At 52.6% G+C, this 4,454-nt stretch overlaps 1 pseudogene; it reads right to left on the bottom strand.

Moving 5' to 3' along the window:
• Positions 1-1,716: 1,716 nt before the first annotated feature.
• Positions 1,717-2,473, bottom strand: LOC144161032 (peptidyl-prolyl cis-trans isomerase pseudogene; annotated as a pseudogene).
• Positions 2,474-4,454: the final 1,981 nt, after the last annotated feature.

Here is a 4,454-nt window from a genome sequence, read left to right as displayed (position 1 = left end):
AATAAAAGACCGCTGGCACGGTGCGCTCCATAGGTATACAGATCAGGTCATGTTTTAACGTGAATGCCTCTATCATCGAAATCAATGCCTAAATGTCAATTTGAATCATGCAATCATAATACCTACAGGTGGCTTAATGGCAAAGACCTGGGGCGGCTGAGCCCAAGGTCGCGGTTCCTTCCTGGCCGCGGCAGCCGCTTTTCTGATGTGATCGAAAACATAAAATGTTTGTGTGTCGAGATTTCCGCGCACTTCAAAGATTCCCAGGTAATCAACATTATTTCGAATGTCGTGATTACGCCGTGCCTTATTCGATGCGTGAATTACCATTTTTGTTTTTAGGCAGTGCTTACGTGTCCTCGGATTCTTATAGATTTTCCCAAAGCTTGTGATGATTGCGTGCAAAGAATTCATATATAAATTATTCCGAGCCTACAACAACCTACTTATGAGGTTAATATCAGCGTACTTAAGCAGCCATGAACTGTTCGTTATTTTTACAACTATTGTTCTAGTAGTAAATTTACGGTTGAATCGGGCATCCCCTAAATATATACTTTTTTCGTTTTTTTTTTCATAGAGACATGATGAACATATTCCTCGACACGTACCATACTAAAAGAAGAAATGAAAAGCAATAAACCAAGCTGAACCGCAATCGAACACAAGATGTCCGTACTGTCAACACAATAAAGAATATCAACACCACAGTAGAGTGGAACGAGGAGTTAATCAAAATGAACACCAGCGTACGAGGCTGATTACGCAGAGTTCTCCAGCGGAGTCTTCCTCACAGCTGGCCGCAGTCGCTGATGAAGGTTTTCTTGGGTGTGGGCGAGCTAAAGTTCTCGACCTTCTGATGCCTCAAGTCCCCGATCTTTTTGATGCTGTCGGTGAACACCACGGGCTTCCCGTCCAGCCAGCTGGTCTTGGCCGGGGGGAGGAAGAACTGCGAGCCGTTGGGGCTCGCGCAGATGTTCGCCTAGGACAGAATTTCCGGACCCACGTGCTCCAGCCGGAGGTTCTCGTCCTCGAACTTGCAGCCGTACATGGACTTGCCTCAGACTCCGAGGTTGTTCTCGAGCGGAATCTTCCTCAAAGCTGGCCGCAGTCGCGGATGAAGGTCTTCTTGGATTAGGGTGAACCGAAGTTCTCGACCGTCTTGTTGCCCTTGACGACGCCAGCGAACGCCACTTTCTTCCTATCCAGCCAGCTGGTCTTGGCCGTGGTGAGGAAGAACCGCGAGCCGTTGTGGCTCGCGCAGACGTTCTTAATAGACAGAATTTCAAGAGCCGTGTGCTGCAGCGGGGGGTTCTCGTCCTCAGTATAGCAGCCGTGGGTGGATTTGCATCCGACGCCGAGGTTGTTCTCGAGCATGAGTCTTCCTCACAGCTGGCCGCAGTCGCTGATGAAGGTCTTCTTGGATGCGGCGAGCCGAAGTTCTCGACCTTCTTGATCGCTGAAGTTCTCGACCTTCTTGATGGCTGAAGTTCTCGACCTTCTTGATTCCGACGGCAAACACCACCGGCTTCCCGTCCAACGAGCTGGTCTTGGCCACTGTGAGGAAGAACTGTGAGCCGTTGGGGCTCGCTCAGACGTTCGCGATAGACAGGATTTTCGGACTCGTCTGCTCCAGCCGGGGTTCCTCGTCCTCGAACCTGTAGCCGTAGATGGACTCTCCTCCGACCCCAAGGTCGTCCTCGACTGGAGTCTTCCTCACAACTGGCCGTAGCCGCTGATGGTCTTCTTGGATGAGGGTGAACCGAAGTTCTTGACCTTCTTGATGGCTGAAGTTCTCGACCTTCTTGATGACGGCGGCGAACACCAATGGCTTCACGTCCAGCCAGCTGGTCTTGGCCATGGTGGGGAAGAACTGCGAGCCGTTGGGGCTCGCGCAGACATTAGCCATGGACAGGATTTCCGGACCCGGATGCTCCAGCCAGAGGTTCTCGTCCTTAAACTTGCAGCCATAGATGTACTTAGCTCCAAACCAGAGGTCGTTCTCGAGGAGTCTTCCAGCTGGCCGCAGTCGCTGATGAGGTCTTCTTGGATGCGGGCGAACCGAAGTTCTTGATCTTCTTGATGGCTGAAGTTCTCGACCTTCTTGACGACCACGACGAACAGCAAGGGCTTCACGTCCAGCCAGCTGGTCTTAGCTGTGGGGAGGAAGAACTGCGAGCCGTTGGGGCTCGCGCAGATGTTCGCCATTGACAGGATTTCCGGAACCGTGTGTTCCAGCCGGGGGTTCTCGTCCTCGGATTTGCAGCCGTAGATGGACTTGCTTCCGATCCTGAGGTGGTTCGGGAAGTCGGTGGTAGGTGGAACCATTGGAGGAGTACCCTTTCTTTGGTGTGCACAGCACCCGGAAGACCTTCGCCATTTTGGGCACCGCGTGGGCGTACAACTCCATCACGACACGTCTCAGCGGCTCACTCCCGGCTTCGACGTCGAAAAAAACCGTCGGGTTGCCCATCGGTGTGCCTGGTTTGGTTTATCAAGCCTGGCCTCGGTGGGGGAACTGAATGTCGGGCTCTTCGAGGCGGCCCGATAGGACGACGTGGACAATGCTTTCGGCTTCTTTTTCATATGTTATACTCCTCTGTCTCCTCCGCCTTAGAGGGTTGGCTCATACCGCAGAGGGAGGTTGGCCAGGGCTTCATCTCGTATATTTATTTTAAAACGGCAAAGTCGAGAGTGCCGTCCGACGGCACTATAAGCACTGCACTATATCGACGTCCGCCGGCGTATTACAAAAAATATTGCCGTGTCTGCCACTACATTGCTTTACATGCGATAAACCAGGCTAACTTCATCTAAACTATCATAACATGACCTAAGAGCAATCATTTGAAGCACCGAAAACTAACCTAAGCCATGAAATCTATAGCAAAGGTAAAAAAATGCCTGTGGTATAGCTGAGCTCACCTTGGATAAGCAAAGCAAAAACTTGGCTTATAGTCTGGTTAAGACTTGGCTAGGCGTGGTTAACCTTTGATTTCGTTGTATTGCCGATCACGTCTCAAAGCCCTTCGGTTCCGTGCAACGCTCACAGAAAGACGCCGGGCAAACGCGGCGTTCAACGGGGCGAACGCGGCGAAGGCACCGCTCGTCTTCGCCGGGCGCGAGAGGAGTTTCGTTCCCGACACGAGCCAGCGCTGTAGGCGTGGGAGGCGGTGGGAGTGGTCGGCTGCCTAGGAGAGAGATAGAGAGAGAGAGAGAGAGAGAGATGAGAGAGAGAGAGAGAGAGAGAGAGAGAGAGAGAGAGAGAGAGAGAGAGAGAGAGAGAGAGAGAGAGAGAGAGAACTTTTATTTGAGCCATGGTTACTGAGGGTTGGTGGCGGCTGGGCGGAGGCCAGCCGCGACTTCGGTAGCTCTGCGTACCAGGGCCTCCTGAATCTCCTGGCTAGAGCTACCCAACGCCTCTGTCCATAGCTCGCTGCTGGAGATTTGAGGGAAGGGGTCGTAAGGGCAAGCCCACATGGAATGTTCCAGAGTGGCACGTTGGCCGCATTGGGGACAGTTGGGAGACGGAATGATGAGGGTAGATGTGGTGCAGACGGGCTCTGCATGGGAAGGAGTCTGTTTGCAAGAGTCGCCAATAGCGGGTTTGCTGAGGTGTGAGGGAGGAATGGGCGGGGGATAAAGTACGACGAGAGAGTCGGTAGTGCTCCACGATGTCGTTGAACGTGATGAGGCGTTCTTTGGAGGAGCGCGCGCCATGTCGGGGGACGATGCTCACACCAGCCCGGAGTGTGAGATCGCGGGCAATGGCATGGGCAAGTTCGTTTCCCGGCAGGCCAGTGTGAGCCGGGGCCCACACCAACTCCACCATCTTTTGAGGAGCAGCGGCGGCGGCCACCGCTGCTTGTTCTTCCCTGAACGACTGAAAACGTGGCCTCGTGCGCAGAGCCGACTGCGGACTTCGAGGGGTATTGTCCGGCGATGTGTCTCCGGTCAAAAGGTCACCTTGCGCATCCTCCGCGAAATGGTTGGACGAAAGTAGTTTAAGCTTAGATTAAAAAAAAATAAAAACGAAGCAAGAGCGGGACTCGAACCACCATCCTTGGGTTTAAAAAGCGCAGTCCGTACCTCTTCAGTACACCGCCAGAGGCTTCGGGCACTAGTAGCCCAGCCCTAAATATTCGAACGTCGTCGGACGGCACACTAGAAACGCCTGCAGCAATGAGCTAGAGTGCTGTCGAACGGTAGTCTAGCCACTACGTTTTAAAAATTCAACGCTAGAATAGGAGTAAAACGGCAGCTGGAACAAAGAACTAGTTTGTACCGTTCGGGGGCGGGGGAGACATAATAGAAAGAGACAGTTTTAACGAAGTCGGCCGGCGGTTGATATAAAGCCGTGAAGCAGGTAATAAATTTTCTTTTTTACGTTTCTGAGGCTGCTGGCGACGAATGAACAAGCACAATAGTTTTTACCCCAATACGATGTGCTGGGG

This window comes from Haemaphysalis longicornis, unplaced genomic scaffold (assembly GCF_048455015.1).
Source record: "Haemaphysalis longicornis isolate Haplotype H1 unplaced genomic scaffold, Haemaphysalis longicornis Haplotype H1 scaffold_1, whole genome shotgun sequence".
In the NCBI taxonomy this organism is placed as follows: domain Eukaryota; kingdom Metazoa; phylum Arthropoda; class Arachnida; order Ixodida; family Ixodidae; genus Haemaphysalis; species Haemaphysalis longicornis.
This window is presented reverse-complemented; position numbering and strand designations above follow the sequence as displayed.